General features: G+C 44.1%; 1 long non-coding RNA gene and 1 pseudogene across 5 annotated transcripts; one reads left to right on the top strand and one right to left on the bottom strand.

Annotated features, from left to right (window-relative positions):
* Positions 1-325: 325 nt before the first annotated feature.
* Positions 326-3,910, top strand: LOC123087419 (uncharacterized). Of its 5 annotated transcripts, XR_006441345.1 has the most exons (5): positions 326-782; positions 906-992; positions 1,101-1,172; positions 1,299-1,862; positions 2,737-3,910. It is a non-coding gene; the product is annotated as an uncharacterized lncRNA (long non-coding RNA). The 5 variants fall into 5 exon arrangements; XR_006441346.1 differs by having other exon boundaries at positions 1,101-1,862; XR_006441344.1 differs by having other exon boundaries at positions 906-1,862.
* A 12,716-nt stretch (positions 3,911-16,626) lies between these two features.
* LOC123084015 (U-box domain-containing protein 33-like) overlaps positions 16,627-26,843 on the bottom strand; it is a 37,244-nt pseudogene continuing 27,027 nt past the window's right edge.

Here is a 26,843-nt window from a genome sequence, read left to right as displayed (position 1 = left end):
GATCGAACAATGGAGGAGGAAAGACATAATTATGATGGCTTCGGTGACCGAATGCCGGTGCAAAAAGGAGACCGTGATGATGGCTCCGGCGACCGAACATAGTCCGCTCAGGTATACACACACACACTATATTAGACACCCTGGGTGAGGAATTACTTATTTCTCACCCTAGTCCAGCGATCGAGCCTGATGTTTTCTCTACTCCTAATGAAGCAGTTGATAGTCTCTGTCGGTCAATTTTCGTCCCACCACTTTCGTCCGGTTTTTTTTCGTCGGTTAACCTTCGTAGATTTTTTTGTTCCGTCCACCACCTCACCTCCGCTGGTTTTAGCGTCGCGACAGAACGAATCCCTCGCTAGCCCTACCTCCTCTCCCGTCTCCAGTCGCAGCCGCCGCCGCCACCGCACCCCAATCCAACCCCGCCGCCGGCGATCTCCTCGCCCCCCTGTGCCGTCGCCCCCAACCTTCTATTCCTCTCCCAAGGGAAGGGAAGGGAAGGCAAGACAAGGGAAGGGAGAGGGAGCGCCCAGATCCACGGCGGCATCAGCGCGCCGTCCTCCACCTGATCCGCGTCCATCCACGGATGGGAGCTAATCGGCGCAGGAAATCCCCGTCCCCGCGTCCGAGCCCCGCCACCCTCCGCAACGGCTCGACCGCCCATCGACGCGCTGCCCCCGCGGCGCCCGACCAGTTTGGCTCTCGCGGCTGGTGGACGCGCCCTTGCTGTTGCCGACGCCGGCTCGCTGTGCCGCACTGGCCCTCACAAGCGTCTTCTGTCAATGGTTACAACTCACGTTCCTCTCTATTTTCTCTTTGAATTTTCTTTTGAGCCGGTCAGGAAGCAAGAACATGTCGATTGACATGCCAATTGGAGATGATTTGAGGAATTTTTACGTGTTTGGTAGATGGACTTGAGAGGTCAAGGAGTTTCCATTGGGACATCGGGACATGCTCCTCCATCTCCTCCGGTGGACGACATCCAACATCGCCAGGTAGATTACTGTTTTTGCAAATTCCAGTTCTTGATGTTTAAAACTGGATGATCTGCACCCAACCCCTCTATTGTTCTATTTCTGCTTAAATCTGATTTGGTTGTTCAGTTCATGCACTTATGGACTGAAGAAAAAAATGGAAATGAAGAAGAAAAGAATAGCAATATTATCATATGCGAGGTTTGCTTTTAACCTTGGTTCCTAACCAATATTTGCTTCATAATTCTGCCGAGAGATTCACACTGTCATTCATATTATGAATATAGTTCATAACCAGTATTCTCTTTTATCTAATTATATGTACAGAAAGGAGTAATCTGAAGTGAATTCATGCTATGTTAACAGTCTAACAAACATCTTGGAGGTGTGAATGCTTTCTTGGGTCTGACAAGTAATCAATAATTGATGGTATACTGGGATTTTTCTCATACTTCTAGCACTTCCTCATTGACAATAAAGCAAGTAGTATCACAACAAAGGCTATCCAGGTATTTTTTTTCAACTATAATCCTTCCAGCTTTAGGGACTGCTCAATTGGATCTGCACAATCCAACAAAATAAATGTGCATAGTGTCTGCGACACTTTCATTCGATCATCACGAAGGTAGTTGTAGGAGTAAAAAAGTATGTCATACTGTTTTTTCAGTTCAAGCCAAAAGGCTAGGACAGGTAATACTTGTTTTTACAGTACTTGTGCAAAAAGTATGTCATACTGTTTGCTCTAGATGATTTTGATGAATTTTACAACCTTATTTTCAGTTGTTTACCCCAAGAAATGGTCTGCTTTCATGGGGTTTATTGAATCCAGGAAAGAACTGTGAGTAGTAGCGAACCAGACATGAAAAGTTTCAGACAACTACGAAAACTCCGGTCAGTTTTGTCGGGATCTTGTGACACAGTTCCAGGACTCTATTGACTAAGGAAATGATATATATGTGTGATTTATCCTGTTAAAACTTTTAGTGTTCACTTAGGGGTGAGTGCAACCAGTAACTGAATTTAGACTACGAACTAGAGTATGACAGTAAAGTCAGGAGCATGATGGAGAACACACGGGACACTGAGGACTAATGATCAACACTTAAATCTTGCTTTACATACAGTTCAGTTCCAAGTAGTCTGATACATAGATGGCGAGGGGAGTGCTGATTTGGGGTTGATTTTGGTAATTATATATTTTCCTTGATGGCTGTCATTTTGTTGTCCTACATGTGCTATATGATATGCATAACAACTTGAGAGCACCTTTGCTTCTCTTGATGTGCTTCGTCATACAGTTTTTTAAAGTGCACAAGCAAGCTTGCGAGTGATGACAACTACTATGACCTACAACCTTGAATCTAGGTTTTTGGGGTTGAACATAGGGGCACAGCGCACTCTCCCATCTAACCAGTGAAGCGTAATGAAGGAAAACCTACAATATACAAATCGTCACCGTCATTCAGTTTGTCCAAAACTGAGAAAAGCTCTTTAAAAAAACTGGGAAAAGCTCACGTGATGGAATGAGATGAGATTTCAACATCATGATTGCGTTTTATAATTTGAACGACCAAAGTAGATGGTCCCGTCAGCCCGTGTTTGACAATATGAAGGGACAAACTTGTTGATCCATTATTTTGCCAGGAAAATACAATAATTCGGAGGGCTTAAATATGGATAATAGATCTGACATAATCTAGCAAGGTGAGTGACTCAATTGCACATGTGCAAAATGGAAGTTTAAACTTCCTTGAATCTCTTGTAGGGTTTGGGGGAGATTGTCAGCGAGCCACTGATGAAAGTCCTTTTGCGATGACAATGCTAGAGAAGATTTGAAAGATCTTGGTTGGCGTGGGGCAACTTGTGTATTCCTGGATGGGGGCGCCGTCCGGTGGCAGTGGGGTGTGGCAGTTGCCGCAGCTGGGCACAACCGGGAGTCCACCTATCCAGAACACCCAACTATTTCATCCGGTGAACTGCGAAGAGCTTCTGTGTGCGTCTCCGTTATATTTAACTACGACAGGCTTATGTTATCTTATCACGAACTCATTTTTCAGTTTGTGCCCAACGTGACTGCATGTAAATATGTAATACAGCAATTTTGTTCTTCCTTTTTGTTGTTTGATTGACTCAGTATACCATCTCAAATGTCATTCCCTTTATAGCTAGCACATCATCTCCAAAGAATTTATTTAAGTTGAAATCCAGTAATTATATGTTGATCGCATAAGCAGGCTGATGGTGTCTTGGTCGAATTTTTTTATTCCTTCTCTATGGAACTAAAACTGTTCTTTCCTGAATATATTGGATCGCAAAGAACTAAACCTATGTACAATGTCTTTGGGCATATTCTGAATTTGCAGAATTAGCACAAATCTGAAAGCATATATGCAGCTCCCAGATGTTGCAGGCTAGAGGAAGGGCAGGCACTCATGCGATACCATGTATCTGGTAGTGGTTTCGTTCCCCAGACGCTATGCATTTATTGTCTGGTTTGTTCATATCTGTTAGCTCTATGTTAACCTTCTTTTAGTTACTTCCCATGATTTTCTTTGTAAGAAACCCCAGAAATATATATAGGTGTATTTTCCTGTAAAGATGCTAAATTTTGTTGGTCTTATTTATGGGATAGCGAAACCATTTTTGTGTGCACTTAATTGTCAGGTTGGATGCGCCGGGTGTGGGGACACTGCATGACATGTTTGATTATCATGTCAGTGAATTCTGGCGAGAATGAACCAAGTGAGCTTTTGTAGCTGGTCTATTCAAAATGGATGAACGGACCAGTTAGTGTACATATAAGTTTGCACTCTGTCTTCCTGCTCATTCGTGCAATGTGTTCATGGGAGACTTTTTTAGGAAAACATAAAATAATTTTTCTTTCTGTGCGTACTACTCCAGCTTTCAAGTGCCAGGCTTCAATAAATCTGAAATTTCTATCACTCGATTTGCAGTGTTTATTTTACGGTTACCACTGGGAAATGCTTCCTTTTAATCATTTTTATCTGGTACACACCATTGCAAGTGTATTATTTAAGAAATCAAGTCCATTCTGGAAGAATATTCACTCATGATAGTTTTGAGATTCAGTAAAGCAGAATGTGTACATTCATTTTAAAATTGTCCAATGGATAATAGATTGTTCCGCGTAAAAGAAAATGATGCTTACAAAAAATTATGCTCGATTAGGATGTAATGATGAGTGATGCTACTTGGGATGATGCTCAATTAGGTAGAGGACACATCAATTGTGGGGTAGCCGTAGGCATAGCTAATAGGTGGAGTAGGAGAAGATGTACATATGATGGTGATGTGAGCACATACATAGGAGTGAAGCTAGCCAAGATACAACAAGCTTGCTGCGAGAAGAGGAATGGAAGAGGATTTGGAGGAGAGGAGATGGGGGCCATGGTATAAATTTAGAGGATTAGGAAAAGGGTGTGCACATGATGGCGAAATGATATGGAGTAAGCAAATGATAGAACAATGGCGTAGCCGAATGTGACGAGGGGGCGGGGGAAACCGGTCAAGATGGCGTCGAGGTGATAGGAACCATGGTGGAATTGTGTCGGAGTAGTAAAAGTTACTCACATGACAATGTGATGACATGGTGGCTTCAGAGAATCTGATGAGCAAAAGAACATGGAGAAAGATTATAGCTTGTATTCTTAATAACATGTGTGACATAAATAAAGAGAGTTAAATGAAACATATTTGATTGATGATTACATTGGTTTGTTATTCTCTAGCAACATGTTTATATGAACTATTTTACCAATGAGAATGCTAGAGCAGGGTCCTGTGAAGGAAGACTACTAATAGAATAATAAATTATTTTTCGAAAGGTGGAGAAATTGGATCTGCCTTCTTTCGGGGGAGGGGCGCATCATGGGTGGTGCATGCCTCCTCCCCTTGATGGTGGTGGTGAATTGGCACTAACACCGGGACGTGATCAGGGCGGAGCACGGGGCGCTTGGCGGGGGACTCGTTGGCGGTCCGTGGAGAAGTACAGTGTTTGAAGAGAGGGTATCATGGCGAAGATGAGGCAGACATCATCCTGTTTTAAAGAAGAGGGCTCCAGTGAGAAATGTCGAGTGAGAAGGGGAGGTTTTGCCAGGAAAACATAAAGGCCCCTTGTGAAGTGGAGTTTTTTGTGTTGGGACCATGTGTTAGAGATAAGAATAAATTGGGTAACCATATTTCTCCTCAACTTATGGGCTGGATTTGGGGGAGCTTGGACTATTGAGACTATTGAATTTTGGGGAGCCTGCTATCGTCCGTTTGACGTCGGCATAACATACGAGGGAGCAATGAGTTTCGACCTTGAAGACGACGTTAATCCTTTATCTGGTTCATTTATATGCATTGTAGCCCGTAGCGTGTGTGTGTGAAATAGATGGATTATGGTCCCGTACCCAATAAGATGGATATGTGTGTGTGTTAGAGAGAGAGATGGAAAGAGAGAGTGAGGAAGAGGGAGGGAGAGAGTGTGTGTGAGGATTTGATGGTAAAAAAGATCGTCAATGTCACTTGATATGTATGAGAATATTAATATTGAACTCTTAAAATTAATGTGGCCCCATTGCAACGCACGGACGTTCTTCTAGTAATAATTAATTAACGATGCCACGCACTGAGCCGCACAGGCCTACGTCCAGGCTGTAAAATTACACCGGTATCTATCTAATTTTACGTTTATATGCCCACGTTCCCATCCACGTCCTTTTCTTTTCTTGAGTTAGAAAAAAAAGGCTGCCAGCGGTTCGTGATTATCGACGGCGAACAACATACGGGGATATGGCGGCGTGGTGCTCCGTGATTTGGCACGGCGCGATTTTGCTCGCGGAGCGCCGTGCTGCTCGGCGGCGTGGTCTCGACGCTGCGGTGGTCGCTGAGCGATTGGGGCGGCCTGGTGTGCACCGCTGCTGAGATGTGCCGCCGTCATGGTCGACAGCTTCCTCGAGCACGGCCTCCTTGGATCCGTCCTCCTCGTCCCCAGATCCATCCTTCCATATTCAGTTGCATGCCGCTAAATCAGTCGGGATAGTCCCCAATCTGCTCACTCAGGTGCCCCTCGAGCTCCCAATTTTACAATTGTCCGATCTCCGATGGATGTGGGTTCTCCGGATGGTGGTGTTGAAGGGGCCCGAGTGGCTAACAACGTGACCGGCAAGCTCTACTACTAATCATTCTGTCATCACGTGGGTTACATGGGTATGTAGCCATACTTGCCTGCCCCAATCATTTTCATTTTCACTTACATGGGTATGGTTGCATGTTTTTTGTTTCACAGTAAATCCATATCAAACGGAGTCTAAACGGGATAAAAGCTGACAGATTTTTTTGGAATATATGTAATTTTTGGGAAGAAAAATAAACGCGAGACGATGCCTGAGAGGGCCACGAGGCAGTAAATATCTAACGAAGTCCAAACACGATGAAACATTACAGTGATTTTTTATAGACAAAAAGGGACCCTAAAAGCTTCGGGAGAAGACCATACGTGCTACGAGAGAGCCATGAGCTCACAGGGCGTGCCTTGGGAGGCCCCTGAGCTCGTGGGCCCCACGCAGCTCCGCTTGATCTTATTCAGACTATATAAATTCACATATATTCCCAAACCACCAGAGATACACTCGAAACACTTTTTCCGCCGCCGCAACTCTTTGTTCTTCCACGATCCCATCAGGAGGCCTTTCTAGTACTCTGCCAGAGGGAAAATCGATCTCAGAGGGCTTGTATATAAATCTTGCTGCCTTTCCGATGATGTGTGAGTAGTTCACCATAGACCTACGGATCCGTAGGTAGTAGCTAGATGGATTCTTCTCTCTCTTTGATTACCAATACAGTGTTCCCCTCGATCTTCTTGGAATTCTATCCGATGCAATCTTCCTTTGCGGTGTGTTTGTTTGGGATCCGATAAATTGTGGTTTTATGGTCAGATTATTCATTGAAAGTAATGGAGTCTTTTCTGAACTTTATTATGCATGCTTGTTATATCTTTGTATTTCTTTATGATTTATTCGTTTGGTTTGGTCAACTAGATTGATTTATCTTCGGTGGGAGAGGTGATTTGTGATGGGTTCAATCTTGCAGTGTCCTGACCCAATGATAGAAGGGTAGCAAGGCACGTATTGTATTGTTATCATTAAGGGTAAAACGACGGGGTTTAATCATATTGCATGAGTTTACTTTGTCTACATCATGTCATCTTGCTTAAGGCATTACTCTGTTTGTCATGAACTTAATACCACTACAAGAAATATGTCAACTTGTGATCACCACTATTGGTCACTGAAAGGTCATGGTTTTTCATTTGCGACCTTTTTGTGACAAAAAACAGAAGATCAAAAGCTGGCGGTCATAAACTGACTATAGCGACCTTTCTTCTGGAATGGTCAAAGACGTTTACGACCAAAATACGTCTACTGTTTTGTTTTGGTCACTAGCAACCTCCCCAGGCCACGTAGGCATCCAGCGTGGCAATCTGACGTGGCACAAGATTCAGCCCGGTCCAATTCAGTGTTTATATGGGTCGAGCCCATTAATTCAGCCTTTTTAATATTTATTTTTCCTATTAATTTTTGCTAGCTACATGGGCTGGCCCATCAATTCAGCCTTTTTATTTCTAGATGCAGCCTTTTACAGCGTATGATCTTTTATTTTTTGCCATTTTATTTTCCACTGTTTTACATTTGTCCCAAGAGTTTCAATTTTTCTTTTTCTCAGAAGATTGGTCCCAATTGTCAATTTCTAGTAATAGGACCCGGTTGTCAGGGTCAAGTTCTTTAGATTTCATTTCATAGTAAATAAGTAATAAATATCTAAATCAGCACTGGCAAAATACACTGCTTGAAATAGTAGCCAGAATGGCAATCACATTATTACAACGTGAATACATTTTTTTGTGGGTAAACGCGGATACATCATACAACACAAATACAATGGCAATGACAATATTACAAGCTCTACTGCTTCTGTCGACCTTCTTCAACATGGACCTCCTTCAGTCCTTCTCCTTATCCTTTCAACCTTCTTTTGCATGGAGCTACTGTGAGAGGAAATCTACAGTTAAGAACAAAATACATATATAAGCAGTTGGGTACATATCACTTTGGAAAGCACAAGATATCATTTGGCTGGACATGAATATCACTTGTGCATGGGACAGTAAAAGGAATTACAACTAAACAACAATTCAGCATGAATTGGTAAAATGAACTGGCAAAGAATGCACTGTCCAACTGATTCAGCATGAGAGTTCGACGGCGACAGCACCAAGCAAAATTCAGTAAAGCGTATAAATAGATTCAGGCCAATTGGTAAAATGAAATCTAATCCATGAGATTTAGTCAACTTTAGGGAGCATCGCAGATTCAGACCAATATTTGCAAGCATGTAAATACCGATTCAACACTAGGGAGTATTGACTTTTTTTGGCAGCGAGAAAGCAACTCAATTTGGCAAGCAGTGCAATACCAAGTGAATTTAGTCAAACATGCAAGTGAATTTAGAGCAGTAGCACTAGGGACTAGGGACTGACAGCAGTAACACTAGATTCAGTCAACTGAAAGTGAATTTAGAGCAGTAGCAAAATCAGGGAACACGAGAGAGGTAGAGGGAGGCTCAACCATGAATTGCTGCTGCCCCATGGTTGGGTATGTAATTGTCGCCGCTCCTCCTTGTGGATGCCAAGGTCGGAGACGCCGGATCCGTGCGGGCATCCACCTCCTATCCGCACGATCTGAAGCAAACCGTAGCAGGTAGTCCACCAGAACCTTCTTCCTCTTTGGTTGCACCAGCAGCGTCTGCAGATCCGCCATGGCCGGAGGCTGACTTCTGAAATGAAAAAGAGCACAATGAGATGTTAGCTTTGCCATGATGATATAGTAGTAATAGGGAAGCATACCAGGGAGGTAGTTTTACATAATAAAAACAAACTAGGCACCTGCATAATCACACGACGGTAGTTTGAGATAATAAAAACTAATTGTTCCACGCATAGTCTTAGCGCTCCAACAAAGAAACAACTAAAATTACTTTCAAGCAAATAGGTTGTACATCGATCAGGTTGTAAATGACAAAAATTCAGGGGTGTACCTAGTGCAAGAAGGCATCGACTAGGTTTTGAAGCTAATAACAATTGGCATGCATGTATGACTTGTTGGAGTTGGTGCATGGTCAAATTCAACTAGTGTAATGTATCGCCTATATATATAGACCCATCTCTCCAATGCAATTTCATGAACCAAGAAACATAGGTGTTTATTTCTTCCTCTACTAAACTATCTCCATATGGATATCAGCTAATGATACGCATATCGTATTAAGGCAATGCTTTGGACGACACATATTCTGCAAGCTGTTGCTAATTTGCAAATACAAATGGACGCCTAACAGTGCTCACATAGAATTAGTAGAGCATGGCAGATTTATAGCCATCAGGGGAGGGGGACACCTGAACCCACGTCGGCTGCTGCAAGGCTTGGGCTGCACACACACACATACATGTATCAGAAGCAATTCAGTCAACACTCTCCGCAGGAAAGAGGCAAGTTGGCACTCACAGGGTTGAGATAATAGCAGGAGACGTGTGTACCTGAAGGGGCGAGCGATTGGTACAAGCCCGAAGAGCAGAGGAGGCATGACGGCGGTGTGCTGGAGCGCCTTGGAAGCCCGAAAACGTGGTGGTACAGATGGTCAAGGAAGAGGAGCAGAGCAGGTCCTTGATGGCCAACTAGATGCGTCCCTCCTTCTGCTCCTCGTGGATGGGTGACCTGCAGTAACAAATATGTTATACAACCCAGGATCGAATGTAGCACATACTATCGTTTTTGAACTTAATCGTGGCAGTCTTTCATCATTACCCAGTCTCCGACAACAAATAAGCTCACTAAAATAGCATTGTTGAGATCTCTTTTGACTTTAAGGACGTATCCATCAAGACATGCAAGTCCCAAGATCCACAGCGCTTGCAATCCCATCGACGCAATCAGATAGCTGAAACTCGAAAGAGACAAAGAGCTCATTACAAAACTGAAATGCCATTAGCAGTAGAAATTTTAAAAGGGGAATGCTGTGTTAATACAAGTCTGGAAACAAGCCACGATTGCACTAATTTGTTGCTGAATCTAGGAATTACCACCACCATGCACCCACACCACATGGCCTACAGAAGGCCAAATTTGGCCTTGAGGGGCTCTCAACCATTAGTTTTGGACAATACTCACCCGTGCAAGAGCACTCTTGTAATAAAATCGCCACTCATTACAAGTTCAAACCTACATATTTCCTCAAGCACATGTCTCACAGGATAGTGATGGTTAACTTAGATTCTCTAACCAAATATCTCAATAATCTGGTTGACTACTCACGGATTAACAAAGCCCCTCGTGATTAAACTATCCATCGCTCACAGATTAACAGACTAGTAGACGGTACTCCGCCCAGGAAAAAACCTCCCAAACAAGACAGGAAGGTTACCATGACGGCGATGGAGGCGGCGGCGAGCGCGGCCTGGCCGAGCCGCAGCCAGAGCCCGCCCCACGTCCCGGGCCTCCCCGCCAGCTCCCTTCTCTTGAGGCCAACACCGCCGCCGCCCATGCGCATGCTCTGCTCCAGGTACGTAGGCACGAAGGGAAGCCCCAGCTTCTCCACTTTGGTACAACAACAAAAGGGATCAGAAATCAAGAGAAGGGAAACTAGGAACATCACATGGGGCTGCCATATTCCTGCGGATTCAGACCACAGCAGTGACAGAAGATTACACGGAGCAGAGACGAGGTCGTGAGCGACGCACTGAGGTAGTCGACGGGGATGCGGCCGTTGGAGAAGCGTCCGGTGGGGCAGTGGGTGTCGAAGTCCCGCCCGTAGGGCTCGCGGTCGCCGCGGGCGAGCGTGCCGAGGTACTTGTTGGTGCCGACGTCGAACGTGGAGTCGCCGATGACGAAGAGCGCGGGGACGAGCGGGGTGGGTCGGGTGAGGAGCACCAAATCTCGATGGAGACGGTGCAGCGGCCAGAGGAGAGCCCGGTGGAACTGCTCGATCCGGATGGGGAGAGGAGCTACTCGATCCAGATGGGTGTTTGTGTCCCGGATCTCACGGGAGGAGGGGCTATGGGCCGCCCTGATCCCGGATCCGGCGGCTTCTAGCCTCGCCGTCACCATCGTTGGTGGCTGCTCTAGCTGGAGTACCCGCGGCCAGAGATGACAGAGCCGGTGTCGCAGTTGGTGACGACGAAGGAGAAGACGATGAAGACGAGCCGGCGTCGCGTCCGGTGGCTCAGCCAGATGCCGCCGCCGAGGACGACGAGGGAGAAGACCAGGACCCCCACTCGCGGTTGGTGGTGGTGACCATGTCCACGACGGCCTCCTTCTCGGGCCAGTTGGATCTGAGAGTGGGGAGGGAAGGGATCTGGATCAGGAGCGCCATGGGGAGGGCCGAGCGGTGACCATGTGGGGGGAACGCCGGAGGAGTGGGGCGGGGGCGGCGGCGCGTCGAGATCCAGAGGGAGGGAGTGAGGTTGGGGGCGGCGACGGGGGATCTAGAAGGAGGAGTGGTGTGCGGCGGCGGTGGATCCAGAGAGAGGGAGAGGGTGAGAGCGCTAGGGTTTGGTGCGTGGGGAGAGAGTGGAGTGGTGTGCGGTGGTTTTTTTTGAGGGGTAGCTCGCGGTGGGTGAGGTGAGGGCCGTTGGATCCAGGAGGATCCGACGGTGGTTTATCCATGATCCACGTGAGAGGCCTTTGGACCAATCAAAACGTGGTATACAGGTATGATATTTTGACCATTTAAATTGGTCATAATTGACTAAAAGTAAGGTGTTAAATCATGTTAGCTATTTTATTATGACCTGAAAATATGAAAAAAAAACTTCTCATTGTGTCAGCAAATTTGACTATAGTTTTCAGGAATAATCACAAACTGAAATAAGACAAATATTTTTTAAAGAGTTATGAGAAATGAGTTCTCTTAAATCATTTTTTCATTTTTCGAGTGTCCAAAATGAGTTTTTTTGTGAAGGACCTATAATATATTTGTTGCAAAATTGGATCAAATCAATTTTCTAAAATACTAGGACATATTTAATGCACAATTGACCAAATGGTTGGGTGTCAAAAGATTCGATCCACCTCTGGTGAAAAAGACAAATTTCCGTCGATTTAGCTGGAAGCGGGTCAAATTTGAACTGCGGCTGCCTCATAGTTTGCTTTTTATTTTTTCCAAAAATCATTTCTAGGTACATAAGTATCTATTTAATAAGAGAACATAAATTTTTTTTCCAAGATTCAACCACTAGCTAGGAACGGTCAATTTGAAACGGGCATAAAAATTCCAGAAAAAAATCAAAAAATTATAAAACCTTCGCATTGTGTCATTATATGTGACCAAGTTACAAGGAAAAATAATAAACTTATAATACGACAATTCTTTTAAAAAAGTGTTCTCAGAAATGAGCTATCATGTGTGGAGATCAATGGCTTTCAAGCCAAATGATCAATCTTATAGCCACATTCATGGCATAGTTTGTTCAGATGATCTCATATTGTGCACAAGGTGCATACTGGAATGGCAAACAATGTTGCCTAAGGAAACTTTCATTTTCTTTGGACAAAAAATCATTTTCCATTTTCTGAGTGCCCGAAATGAGGTTTTTTTGTGAAGGACCAACCAAATAATTGTTGCAAAATTGGACCAAATCATTTTTATAAAATACTAGGCCATATTTAATGCACAATTGACCAAATAGTTGGGTGTAAAAAGTTTTTATCCACCTCTGGTGAAAAAGAAAAATTCCTGCCGATTCAGTTGGAAGCGGGTCAAATTTGAACTGCAGCTGCCTCATTGTTTCCTCTTTATTTTTTCCAAAAATCATTTCTAGGTACATAAGTATCTATTTAATCAGAGAAATATCAAAAGTTTTCCAAGATTCAACCACTAGCTAGGAACGGTCGAGCCCAACGTTTTGACCGCATTTTGAAACGGGCATAAAAAATTCAAAAAAATCAAAAAATTGGAAAACCTTCGCATTGTGTCATTATATGTGACCAAGTTTCCAGGAAAAATAATAAACTTGTAATACAAAAATTATTTTAAAAAAGTATTATCAGAAATGAGCTATCATGCGTGAAGATTCATGGCTTTCAAGCCAAATGATCAATCTTATGGCCACATTCGTGGCATAGTTTGTTCAAATGATCTCATATTGTGCAAAGGGGTGCATCTTGGAATGGCAAATAATGTTGCCTAAAGAAGTTTTCATTTTCTGTGCACGGAAAATTCATTTTCCATTTTCCAAGTGCCCCAAATGAGGTTTTTTTTTGTGAAGAACCTACCAAATAATTCTTGCAAAATTGGACCAAATAATTTTTCTAAAATACTAGGCCATATTTAATGTACAATTGACCAAATGGTTGGGTGTAAAAAGTTTTGATCCACCTCTGGTGAAAAAGACAAATTTTCGTCGATTTAGAAGGAAGCGGGTCAAATTTGAACTGCAGCTGCCTCATAGTTTGCTATTTATTTTTTCCAAAAAACATTTCTAGGTACATAAGTATCTATTTAATCATAGAAACACCAAAAAAATTCCAAGATTCAACCACTAGCTAGGAACGGTCATTCCCGTCGTTTTGACCGCATTTTGAAACGGGCATAAAAAATTCAAAATAAAAAATAAAAAATTGTGAAACCTTCGCATTGTATCATTATATGTGGCCAAGTTCCTAGGAAAAATAACAAACTTGTAATACGGCAATTATTTTAAAAAAAGTGTTCTCAGAAACGAGCTATCACGTGTGGAGATCAATGGCTTTCAAGCCAAATGATCAATCTTATGGTCACATTCATGACATAGTTTGTTCAAATGGTCTCATATTGTGCACAAGGGTGCATATTGGAATGACAAACAATGTTGCCTAAGGAAGTTTTCATTTTCTTTGGACAAAAAAACCATTTTCCATTTTTCGAGTGCCCAAAAGGAGTTTTTTTGTGAAGGACCTCCAAAATAATTGTTGTAAAATTGGACCAATTCATTTTTTCTAAAATACTAGGACATATTTATTGCAAAATTGACAAAATGGTTGGGTGTAAAAAGTTTTGATCCACCTCTCGTGAAAAAGACAAATTTCCGCCGATTCAGTTGGAAGCGGGTCAAATTTGAACTGCAGCTGCCTCATAGTTTGCTATTTATTTTTTAGAAAAATCATTTATAGTTACATAAGCACCTATTTAATCATAAATACATGGTTTGGTGATGATACGTCGAGGTTTGGACGGTGGCCGAGGGCTCCAACTCTAAAGCGCGTAAACTCGCATGCCCGCCGCGTGGTCACCGCGTGACCGTGGCGTTGCCATGTGTTCTGGGTGGCCTAGGCATGTCTAGTGGGTTGGGCACTCCCCAGGTAGGTGCTAGGAAGAAAATTACAACATAAGATTCTCATGAGGAGACCGATCGATGCTCAAACATGAATTAGCAGCCAAGTGTTTGATTAGCGGTATATGAAATGTACATGGCTAATGGGCGTGTGTTTTGGCTGAGTATGATCATTTACTAAGAAGACCGTCTTCACAAATTTTCAGCTCAAAAGGAGGAGCCTAGGTGGTACTTGCTTTGCAAACTACCACATTGGACATAAATACGAATGTTGAAGCTCGGCTCAAAATAATGAATGGATTGAGCTGGCATTTGGTGGAGAATGGTTATTTGGGCATAGGAAAGCACTGTAGAAAATGGATACTATTTGGACATGTCAAAGTGGTACTTCCTTCACAAACTATTGTTGTGAACATAATAGGAAAATGAATATTGTTGAATTATTTTTGAACTAGGCAAGGAAGGTTTTTTACATATTTGACGAAGATATGACCCAAAGAATTAATGAGAATTTTTTGGGAATTTTGGGAATGACAGAAATATAGGTTGCTTCACAACCTAGGGCAAAAACTGCCACATGGACATGACACATAGGCAAAACTGATGAGGTGGCGCCTAGTCATAGCAACCCACCACAATTTACAAGGCTATGACCATCTATATTGGTCGTTAACAACTAGAAATAAGGCAGCGGACTAGCGCTGTTTGCTTTATGACCATTTCCTCTAATGAAATTATGACCTTTCTGACCAAAATGGTCGTTATGATTTAGGGTTTAGAGCCCCCCAGACAGCTTTTGACCAATTGGTCTAAAATGGTCATAAATTTATGACCAATTTTTCGAGGGTCACTGACAGAAGGTCATAAGTTGACATATTTCTTGTAGTGTACCATAGATGCATGCCGGATAACGGTCGATTGATTAAGTAATATTAGTATATGTATGCAGGAGTCGGTCTACTTGTCACTGACGTGATGCCTATATACATGATCATTGCCATGAATACGTCATAACTATGCATTTTTCTATCAATTGTCCAACAGTAAGTTGTTGATGCATCATACAAAATGTGTCCAAGAGAGAAGTCTCTAGTGAAAACTGTGGCCCTTGGGTCAATTTTAATCATATTATAAAAACTAAAAATACCTTGCTGCAATTTGTTATCTTTTATTTTCTTTTGCAATTTATCCATCTACCTATGCAAGATTTAGTCCTTGCAAGTAATGAGTTCAAAGGGATTGATGACCCACTTGCCCGCGTTGGGTGAAAGTGTTTTCTTTTGTTTATGCAGGTGCTGTTCAATGAGACTTGCTTGGTGCTTCTAATGGTTCGATAACGTTGGTTCTCATTGAGGGAAATACTTGTCTCTACTATATTGCTTCACCCCTCCTCTTCGGGGAAAATCCCGACGCAACTTAAAAGTAGCAGGCGGCGACGGGGTGCCAACACAATAGCATGCAGGAGGACATCCGGGAGTAGAGGAACCAACATAGGGCAGCACGAGGCCGCTGCGAGCCCGGAGGCCACTCGGTCTAGAAGACATGATCCAGGCAGAAGAGAAGCCAGCCCAGCAGAAGCCGACCCGGTAGAGGTGCAGCGCTGGGCCATGTAGGAAGAGTTGGCGGGTGACAAGAACGATAAAAAAAAATCAATTCGAGAGGATGAGTTGCAGCGTCTGGAGACCTAAAACCTAGGCTCTAATACCATGTTATGATATCAACTTATCTCTATTGAAGGCTCAAAGGGCACATATATATTACACAAGACTTGAGGTGCAAGGAAAGAAAACATAGTTTAATGAGGACTCCTAGATCAATACTAATACTTTCTAACATGCCCAACAGTGCTACTGGAACTTCCTCTCCTCTAGTTTCATGGGTGGCTCTTGTTGCACACCACCTGTTTGTTCAAATGCCTAGCCCATGTTCTCGGTTAAGTCAAGGACCTAGAAAGATAGATAGCGCAACGGAGTCCGTAACTCCTAACTTTGCAAAACCGAGCGGGAATAAAATGGTTATACCCGTCACCTTTTCTTATTCAACTTGAATAATAGCCACACGTCCTCTTGGAGATGGAGAGTCAGTTACATGCCATGCATGCCAGTTCATCCCAGACACATTTGAGCGAACACTACATTTGTGTGTACGCTCACACTACATTGAGAAATTGTCACCTGCCAATTGGGGTGCAGAAAAAAGTTTTCTAGACTGTCTGTACACACTTCAGAATCGTTTGGTTCACACCATAAACGTGGCATCATACAAATTAAATGGAAGGTTAAAAAATCACTGTTGCTGTCGCTTTTGCCATTCTTGAATTGCAAAGCGAAGGGCATTGTTCGGTGTCAACTCATGGTGTGCCAAGCTGAGGTAGGCCATGGGGGACATTTTGTTCCCCATTGCAAGCCAGTCCTTGATGGCGTCACGTTCATATGTAAATCCATCAGCAGCGATGCATGGATCCCTCATGATCTCCTGAATATTAGTATAAGAAATGATGCAAGCTTAATATCAAACTACTCCCTCCGTTCCAAAATATTCGTCGCAGAAATGGATGTATCTAGAACTAAAATACATCTAGATACATCCATACCTGCGACAAGTAATTCGAAATGGAGGGAGTAGCTAGTAGAAATTAACAAAAGTGTTGACTGAATTCTAAAGACTGTAGGCAAACATACGATAATTGTTGATGAGACTCGAGGCATCACACGATCCAAGCTAGCTAGTGCTTCATCGTTTCTTTGATTGGTTAACGAACCTGTGTCATTGGACAGATGAAAAATGTTGGTGGCTTGCATTTATCCTCTGGATAGTTCAACATAGCTTGAATCACATCCCAGACCTCATTTTCAAGATCAGGTCGCTCTTTTCTCTCATACCGACAACATCTGAGTGCTAGTCTTGTCAACTCTTCAGTAGGCTTAGATGGTCATTCCCCTGCAGAAGTATCAACTATATCCGACAACTTGTTAGTTCTTAGGGCTGCCTCCACGGCATGAGGAAGGCCTAGGGGGCTCTTATTAGTTATCAGCCGCATAAGCACCACCCCAAAGGGGTAGACGTCATACTGTGCTTTGAGCTCCCCTGAGGCAATGTATGCCGGGTCCATGTATCCCATTGTGCCTTTGAGTTGATTTGTTCGGTGGTAAGGGGTGATTGTTGTGTTTGTCACATTCAAGGGACGGGAGATCCCAAAGTCTGCCAGTTTGCAGCCAAAGCTGGCGTCGAGAAGGACATTGTCGGGCTTGAGATCACCATGTGCAATGCCTTTTGGTCTGTTGGAGTGGAGAAAGATAAGTCCCGTGCAGATCTCGGCAGCAATTCTCACGCGCATTCGCCATGAGAGCGCCTCTCTTTGGTGGTCGTGCTGCAAGCAGTCCTCTAGGCTTCCATTTGACAAGAACTCGAAGACCAGCACGTTGGCCTCCCTGCACACTCCTATCAGGGTGACAAGGTTCGGATGCCTCATCTTACAAAGTGTTTCTACCTGTAACATGTATCGATCAGAGGAAAATCACATAGTTAGTTAGATGCACCGTTTTACTAGTTTTCCTCATATCGCAGCATGTGTTGCTCTTAATATATACGATGATGAAAATTAAATTACATACCTCGTCATTGAACTCTTTATCTCCTGTTGTGCCTTCACGGTTCAATCTCTTTACGGCTACGGTAGTATGACGGAGAAATCCCTTGTAGACGGTTCCACACCCACCTTGCCCGATCTTTTCGGAGTCATCAAAGTTGGCTGTCGCTTCTTTTATCTCCATGTGGCTGAACTTTGTTAATGGAATGGCACTAGTAGTAGTGGTAGAGGCAGAGCCAAATACAAAGACGCTGCTACTGTTTGCTTGGCACATCTGCTCAACTTGCTTTGTGACATGGTCTTTCTCGCGTTGCAGCTCTCCTTGCGACTGCTCGAGCTCTGCCACTAGGTAATTTTTCTGGAGAAGCATCTCCTCCAGCTCCGCTCTTTTCTCATTTGCCTTGTGCAGCTCGTTGCATATTTGGAGGTGCTCCTTCCGGAGTCCAGTCTTTTCTCTGCCCAGTCTCTCCTCTACCTCCGTTTTTTCTTTGCGGAGTGCATTCTCCCGTGCCATGAACTGCAAGGAAACAGTTCACTTAGCTGAGACTGAGAGACAGATGCACCATGGAATATAAATGCTACTCTCTCCGTCCAAAATAGCTTGCCCCCCAAATGAATGTATCTAGCATCAGAGAGATAAGTTTGGGACAAGTTTTTTTGGACGGAGGGAGTATCTATACTACTATTAAACAATCAAACAAAAACTTCTTTAAGCACACCCCAAAGTGTACACAGATCCAATACCACCGCACGATTAGGCCCACTAAAATCAATGTAATGGTTAGCCTTAACCTAAACCATTTTCTGTGTGCACTTAGCAATTTACATTGACTGACCATACTCCATCATGGAGGAAAATATGAAACTCCACGCCTGAGCAATTAGGAAACTAATAATCACGGGTGCATCCTATTCTAGGAAACTAAATCAGAGTGCATCCATCCTATTAGGAAACTAATCTCAGACAAATTCATCATATTAAAAAACTTATCTCGGACATATCCATCCTATTAGGAAGCTAATCGCAAGCCGCCTGCCACCCTCATGCACAGTAGCCACGATGGGGGAAGCGCGAGGAGCTTCGTCTTCCTCCGGGAACACACATGCTATCGCCGCCATCGTCTTCTGTTTGGAGGCCAGGCGCTCTTCTGCCGCTACTGCGACGACTCCATCCATGTCTAGGGCATGCTCTCCGGCAACCATCGGCATCCGCGTTGACTTCAGCTCCGTTCGCAGCACCCACGCTGACAAAGTGTCTGTTCAGTGGGTGCATGTGCATTACATATTAAATAAGAATCGTGGGGCTTCAAGCAATCTAGAATTATAGATTTGGGATTATCTTAGGTTGCCGATTGCTGTACTGAAAATGTGTAATTATATATGGCAAGTACATAAGAATGCAGCAATCTTGTCTTACAAAGTAGGATCAAGAGGGATACTGAAGAAGTCAAGATGCAGAGTCTATTTCTCATGATTAATTCTCATGTTCATGTCGGCTTCCTTGGGCTTTACTTCGTACCACCATATGCATTAAACTGGACCGTATCAAGAGGTAACGCCATCCCCTTGATTAGAATTGACTTATTTGTGCTATTTGATCAGTGTGTGTTTTACGTATGACGTTGCTTTACCTGGAATTAAGGTGGGTTGCACCTGCCTAGGCACTATCTCCAGGGATAGGTTGAAAATCAAAATATATGATTCATTCTTGGAGAAAACTTTACACGCGTCACTTTAACATAATTGCATAGCAATCCAGTAAATTATGTAAGATTCAGTAGGAGGCAAGATATTGAATATGCACTACTATTTCAGTTATATGATTCTATACATATAAAACGGGTCACATGCTGTTTAAGGCCTTATTTGCACCGCCTCTCTTTCTTTGTCTGCATGCCTCTTTCCTCCAATAATAATAATGAACAACTTTTTTCGGATCAGGTATTACACAGTTACAAATGTATGCTGAAGCTACTCCTTACAACAAGGAAAAAGAGGATGAATGCTTTCTATCTTCACCAGTTTTGTAGCATGTTGCAAATTGTTGGCTCTTTCTTACTTGAGAATTCATCATTTTTTTTGTAATTTAGAAGCTGACCTGAAATCTTGATAAGGTTAAGCTTGACAAATACTCTAGAATACTTTTCCTTCCATCTTTATTTTTCTTCATAACTCATTTCAATTTCTATACGTACAAAGCGTCTTACATCATTGTATGTTAGTATGGTTGCCAACGCATAAACACATACAAAACCGGATAAATATTTTTTATCACGATAATTATTGAATTTCTTTTAGCCCTTTTACATTTCAATTAGTTCTTGTAAATCATCTTTATTTCATATAGAAGTCGTTGTAGTCACATATCATCTTCTATTTCCTATTATCCATAGTAGGTAGCTATATAATTTTGGCAGTCCACACAACAAAAAAAAATATAATTTGATCCAAATTAGTACAAATATATATTTTGCTATGCAGATTAGTAGAATAAAATAAGATTCGAGAATTAAGCAACTTGAACAATATAATTGCACCATAAGGCGGTTTATCTTTTTTTTCCTGGCTACACTCGAAGAGAAGACTATACTGCATGCCTATATTACTGCATTAATAAATAATTGCTGATTTCATTTAAATGAGAATATTTTCCTGCTATTACTCTATGCAACAACATAACCACTATTGTGTCTCGCTTTTGAAAATACAATTTGAGCGACATCAAACATTGTGTATCCATTTGATTTATATTTTTTAAAACGTTTATTTTTTTATTATGTGAATTCACCTGTTTTACGTTTGAGACGTGTGTTGCACGAGCATGCTTACTAGTGTGTTTAGACAAGAGAAAATTCGGGAAAAATATAGTGCATTAGGCATCAATAATGGATACATAAAGGCATGTGGCAATTACAAATAACATATATACCATCATAGAAGCTTCAAACATATTCCTCTCGCCTTTCTGCTGGCCCTCGGATGCTTCTTTTTTTGAGCCCTCCAGCTCATTGCGGACTCGGCGCAGTTGCTCAATCACATCATGTTGCACACCAGTTTCTACCTATAAAACATTGTGTTTGCTTTGAATTCTAGGTATGCATGACAACATTATCCAAATAAGTATGATTAAAAGTAAGAAGCAAATGGTACATCTCTGATGTTCATATCTTATTATTAGCCTATAATGCATATTCATATTTAAAAGCATACTTGATTTTCGCATAACAGTTTTTGGTTTTAGATAATGGAAGAATAGTTCTCCTGGCTTCTGTACACACAGACAGACATAAAATTATCCTAGCTGCAGCTTCTGCACACAGCCATAAAATTAATATGATTCAAACAAAAGCGGTGTGGCTATGCTTAGATAACTCTGCTGAGTCCAATTAATGTGGCTTACCATAGAGTGTCGTTGTTCTTTAGAGCTTGCATGTACGGGAGGAGCATTCATACCGTTCAAATCCTTGAGAGAGAAACATGAACTGGATCCTGCAGTGCTTTGCTGCCCGGAAATCAGTGAGCAACTTGTTTGTGTCATATCAACTGGCTGCCGCCTTGCACCCGATATCAACTGGCTACACCCGATATCAACTGGATGCCCTGGTGATAGTGACTGGGGTCTTGCAGGGAACTCAGATTGATAGGAATCAGTGCTGCTAGGACGGAGTATCCGGGCTGTGCGGCGGGGGCCCGAGCACCATCGCCGGTGGAGCGGCGGCCCTGCATGGACGGCGGCGGTGGCAGCGCCCCATCCGGCGAGGTGGGCTGTCCTGCTTGTGATGGTGACGACGGCTACTGCGGATCCAACACCCCGTTTGGATCCGTCGCGGGGAGGCCTTTTGCCGACCGGCGGCGTGTGGAGGGACCGGTGAGGAGATGCCGGATCTCTGCCGGAGTACCGACGGCAACATACGTCTTCGTGGCGAGGTTCCGCTCGGTTCCAGCCAGCCACGAGGTCGGGAAGACGTGGCTTCCGATGAAAATCGCGCCAGACTGTGGTCTTTGCGGACGATGGCGGCGTCTCAGACGTCGTTTCCTTCTGGAGGCATCGTCGTTGCAGGTCTCATCAACCTGATCGGGAAGTTCCGGGGGAAACCCTAGATCTGGGTCTACCGGATCGGACGATGACGGTGCTATCGGTATCGTTCTTGCTCATGGGGGCATCGTTTTGGAGCAAGTGCTGGTTGGAGGGGACAAGAGGAGGAGCGGTGTTTCATCTGCTCCATTGATAACGGGGGATCTCGGCGGCGTGGCGCAGTGGAGACTCGGCGCCTGATGAGCGGAGATGGACTCGCGCAGGAGGGTGACGCTGCCTGGCGTCATGGTGGCGTCGGCGGCAGTTGGACTGGCCAAGGTTGATGCAGCAGTACAGCTCTGAAGATGAATTCGTGGCAGGTGGCTGCGGCGGCCTCACACCCGGCAGGGGTCCTGGTTGAGAAGCACGTCGGACTAGTGGGTGCCCATACCCGGTAGGCGTCCTGGGTGGGACCTCAAGATAGATGTTTAGGTTTGGCTGCGTGGTCTGTTTGGTATTAGGCCCAGACTTTCAGCGCCCCTACATCAACTGGATAGGGATAGCGACAGTTGTTGCTTAGTTTGGTGGCTTTAGACTTATTGTTATATGACTCTGTACGGTTTTGTGTCAATAATTAATAAAGTGGCCATATGCATCGTTCAGATGCAGAGGCCGGGGATCGTCCTCCTTTTCTAAAAAAAAGGAATCAGTGCTGCTGCAGCTGCTTCGGGGTGACTCTACTTTTGAAGTAAGCTGAGTGGTCTCGCGCAGGAGGGTGACGCTGCCTGGCGTCATGGTGGCGTCGGCGGCAGTTGGACCGGCCAAGGTTGATGCAGCAGTACAGCTCTGAAGATGAATTCGTGGCAGGTGACTGCAGGTTGATGCAGCAGTACAGCTCTGAACGAGACCCTAGATTTGAAGTAAGCTGAGTGGTCTCCCTAACAAAAATGATGAACCGTGACACCATTTTTTTGTCAGCTGGAAATAACTTACGGTAGTCGCTCGAGCTGAAATAACTTAAGGTGTTTTCTTTATGTTAGCTTGAGGGCTGCATGTCAGTCGTCATACCTGGAGCAAGCAAGAGTCTCGTTGCAAACATAGAAGATCCGGCAATATGGTTTGGCCTGTAGATGCACGATGGCTGCGACTTTTGATTTCGGCACTTTCCTCTTCCTGTACGTGAAAGATTCAGAATCAACATACATAACTCAGATTGTTAACTGGAGTACTCGACTTAAGACTTTAGACAGAGGGGGAGATGATAGTTAGTAAAAGAAGCCATACTAGCTAGTACTCCCTCCGTTCCACAATGTAATGCGTCTAGATTTTTGAAAAATCAAATTTTACAAACTTTGACCAAGTTTGGAGAGAAAAAAAATATACATCTATAACACCAAATACGTAGAAAACATTGGATACATTACAAGACATAATCTCATAGTATATATATTTGGTAGTGTAGATGAGAACTTTTACGGTACCCCGGTACTCCCTAAGCAGAGGCAGGAGTACACTTAAATCTAGCCCTTTATTTAAAAGGGCAGTTTAGTCATCTTTGTTTGACTTCATCTAATCGCTGATCTATCTCGAAAAAAAATCCCAATCTGATCATAAATCTCGGCTCCCAAAAGCGAAACTCTAGGGTATCACTCATGGTCACCTGTTTGTTCTTTTGCGCCACCATGGCCACACGGGCCGGTGCCACTTGCACGTGTGCTTGCATCTGGTCTGCATCGTCCTCCCTAATCCCAAACCTATGGCGACCACCCCGCAGCCGTCAAATCCCCTTCGTGCACGCCATTGTTGGATCACAATCAAGCGATATACCCTTCTGCCTGCCATTGCTGGATCTCAATCATGCGATATACCCAGCAGTCTGCCACTACTAGATAATTGTGTGCAGTTTAATAATCACATCATTTGCTCCGTAGACAAAATTGATGAGCGGATATTAACATGTACATGGGAAATTAAAACAGAAATTCACAATCTGCAGCGAAGAATAGAGGAAAATAGTGAACTCGTTTGCGCAACTCATCAGTTCTCTAGTCAATGTGTTCAGAAATTGTCTTCGCGGTCCAATTAAATTTAGTTAGAGTCTGGTGTGTGCGTCTATACGTAGAAGCTACAACAATTCAACTCCCGCAGATGCCCACGCGACAGAGCCCTAGCCATGCGACCTCATGTCGTTGTGTCCATCACCGTTTAGCACGGCCCTATTCTGGTGGCGACGGTACGGTTGACGCCAATCTTCTGCCCAGCCGGTAGTCGTCGCTCAAGCAAGCACGCCGACGGCCAACCATGGTCGGCGCAGATTCTACGGTTCCAGTGCGCGTAGAACAGACTGATCGCCGGCATCTCTCCCGCTTCGTAAAGAGTTCAGAAATAACCAACAGCGATTGACTGAGTCTAGGTGATGTGCATCAGCCGTAACTCACTCAGATTTAATGTGGATAAAAAGATCAGGCATAACTGCCTAAATGATTAGGTTTTTACCCCTAAGCTCAAGGTACTCCCAAGTGTCTCCTGGTTAGGGTTTAGGGTTTAGGGTTTAGGGCTCCGTAGTAGTTAGGTTGGAGTACCAGATAAGATCAACCATTGGATTAGGCGAAATGGAGGGCTTATATTGATTCCAGGGTACAGTAAAAGAACTCATTGCAGATATAAATAATTTTCTTTATAGACTTGGTCAAAGTTTGTAAAGTTTGACTTTTCATAAAATCTATATGCACTACATTATGGAACGGAGGAAGTAGTGTTTGTTTATTCGGTGTTTAATGTCAATTCATGATTGCCCTTTGCTAACTAATTATTGGGAGTTAATCCGCCTATTTTATCGTTACTTCTTGTAGCTTGTTAGAATAGCAGAGACATTCATAAGAAATAAGAAATTTACATATACATATAACTAACACAGTGATTTGCTCTAGTGTATATATAGAAACTGCAGCGCTACCCGCTGACAATTTCGATGTGCGTGTTTATCGATGAAACCTCGTTATGAAGCTGTATTTGGTCTGGACATACGGTGAGAAGGAAGATGTTCCCATGACAAAGTTTGTGATGTGACTCTGATCGATGAGCTTGACGATGCCATTCGTAGGGCTGTTACTCTCGATCACCGTCGCTTCAGCTTGCATCTGTAAATTTGTTTGTTGAGAGAACAGTCATGCGCGAGATGAGATGAACTAGAAGAGCAATCACCAAGTCTATGCTCTATGCTTTCAGAATGAGTTAGCTTACTGACCTGGAGAGAAGAAATGCAGAAATCGAGGTACTGGTCTAAAAGTGTGTTCATCTCCTCCTTCTCAGACAACCTGTATGCCCTGAGTTCTTTCTCTGGAGCTGGCTTGCATCGATCTTGCGGAATCCTGCGACACAAGAATTTTATCAGCATAGATAGATAGATAGATAGACAGACAGACGGATAGAAAACATTTAATTATGCGGATTGTCAAAGTTTGGAGCTTTTACCGATCATGATTCTGTCGGCGGGCTGGTGAACGTGTAGCAGGACCAGCTTGTCGCCGCCGGCGAGGAGGTTCCGAGCTGCCCACAGGAGGTTGGACTGACCGTCCTCTTCATCCTTCCCGACGGCCACATATAGCTTCCCTAGGCTGCTGGACGACGACCTCCGGGAGTGCCTGATCTTGGCCAGGTAGGATTCTTTCCTCGCACCGTAGCTGTACATCACGCTGCCAGATGATGATGAAGCAGGCTTAGGCTTACAAACTCTTGCAAATTCGCAGGACCAAGATCGTCAAATAGATGGATAAATTTCTCTCAATAGAGCCCTCCCAGCTGGATCACAAGATCAAGCACCCGACCGATTTGTGGTTGCAGGATGCTCTTCTGGCACTTTGACACGGCGGCTAATAAAGCTCGTGAGGCTTCGTCGCAAAAAGAAAAAGAATAGCCATTATTGTCTCAATTAAAAAGATTGCCGCTTCGACGATGAAGAAGAAACTAGTACGTACGTAGTAGCAGCTGATTTGCCTAGAGTGGGTGTGCCGTTGAATTGGTTGCAGAAAACTGTCTTAACAAACCCCTCCATCTCCATTGTTGGGTTGGCGTGAGTATGCAGCTCAGTGGCTGCACACGCCACCCTTGCCGTTTTTCAGTTTGGCCAGCCCACATTTAATTTCACGTGTTTTTCTCTTCTCAAGTGCAATTTTTATAGGAAAACGTTTCGCGCCGGGGCGCCGGCCGAACCTTCGGCCGGTCACGAGCCACGCTGGCGCCCCGCGCCCGCCCAAACCGCGCCCCGCGTGAGATGCCTGTTTCTGTTGGGCCCCACGTGGACCACCCCTCCTCCCTTATCTTTTCCCCAACAACTGCCTTCATCTCCTACCTCCAGACACATCCCTTCCCCGGCCGTATTCTTCTTCATTTCCCCCCGCGCTGTTGCCGGCTGGCAGCCGCTGTCGCCTGTGTGCTCCGCCAAGCCAGGGGGACTGCCTGATTGCTGCCAGCCGGCGGCCACTGCTGGTTGCGCTATGGCTGGGACATGGTGGTCGAAAATGCTGCATCCGGTGCGGGGAATGCTGGAACCAGGAAAAATGCTACAACCAGTACATACGTGAGCTACGAGCGGCATTTTATTTTGCTGGCCGGGGGCACCATGCCGAGCCGTGCCGACGAGCCTCCATGGATGACCACGGTGAAGGTTGCGTCGCCAACGAGCGGACAACGATGCTGGAGCCATCATTTTGTTTTGCTTCAACCGGCGAAATCCAGAGCTGGAACCACAGCTGTTTTTTGCTGCAACCGATAAGCGAGTTGGAAACACAACTGGTTTTTGCTACGACTATATCATTTTTTTGCTACATTCGGCGTCTCTATTTGCTACAATCTTTCGGCGGTATAGTTTGGCCGATGATGACAAACAACTGCAATTGG

Source organism: Triticum aestivum, chromosome 4A (genome assembly GCF_018294505.1).
Source record: "Triticum aestivum cultivar Chinese Spring chromosome 4A, IWGSC CS RefSeq v2.1, whole genome shotgun sequence".
Lineage (NCBI taxonomy): Eukaryota > Viridiplantae > Streptophyta > Magnoliopsida > Poales > Poaceae > Triticum > Triticum aestivum.
The sequence above is the reverse complement of the archived record's forward strand: the minus strand, read 5'-3'. Positions and strand labels throughout refer to the sequence as shown.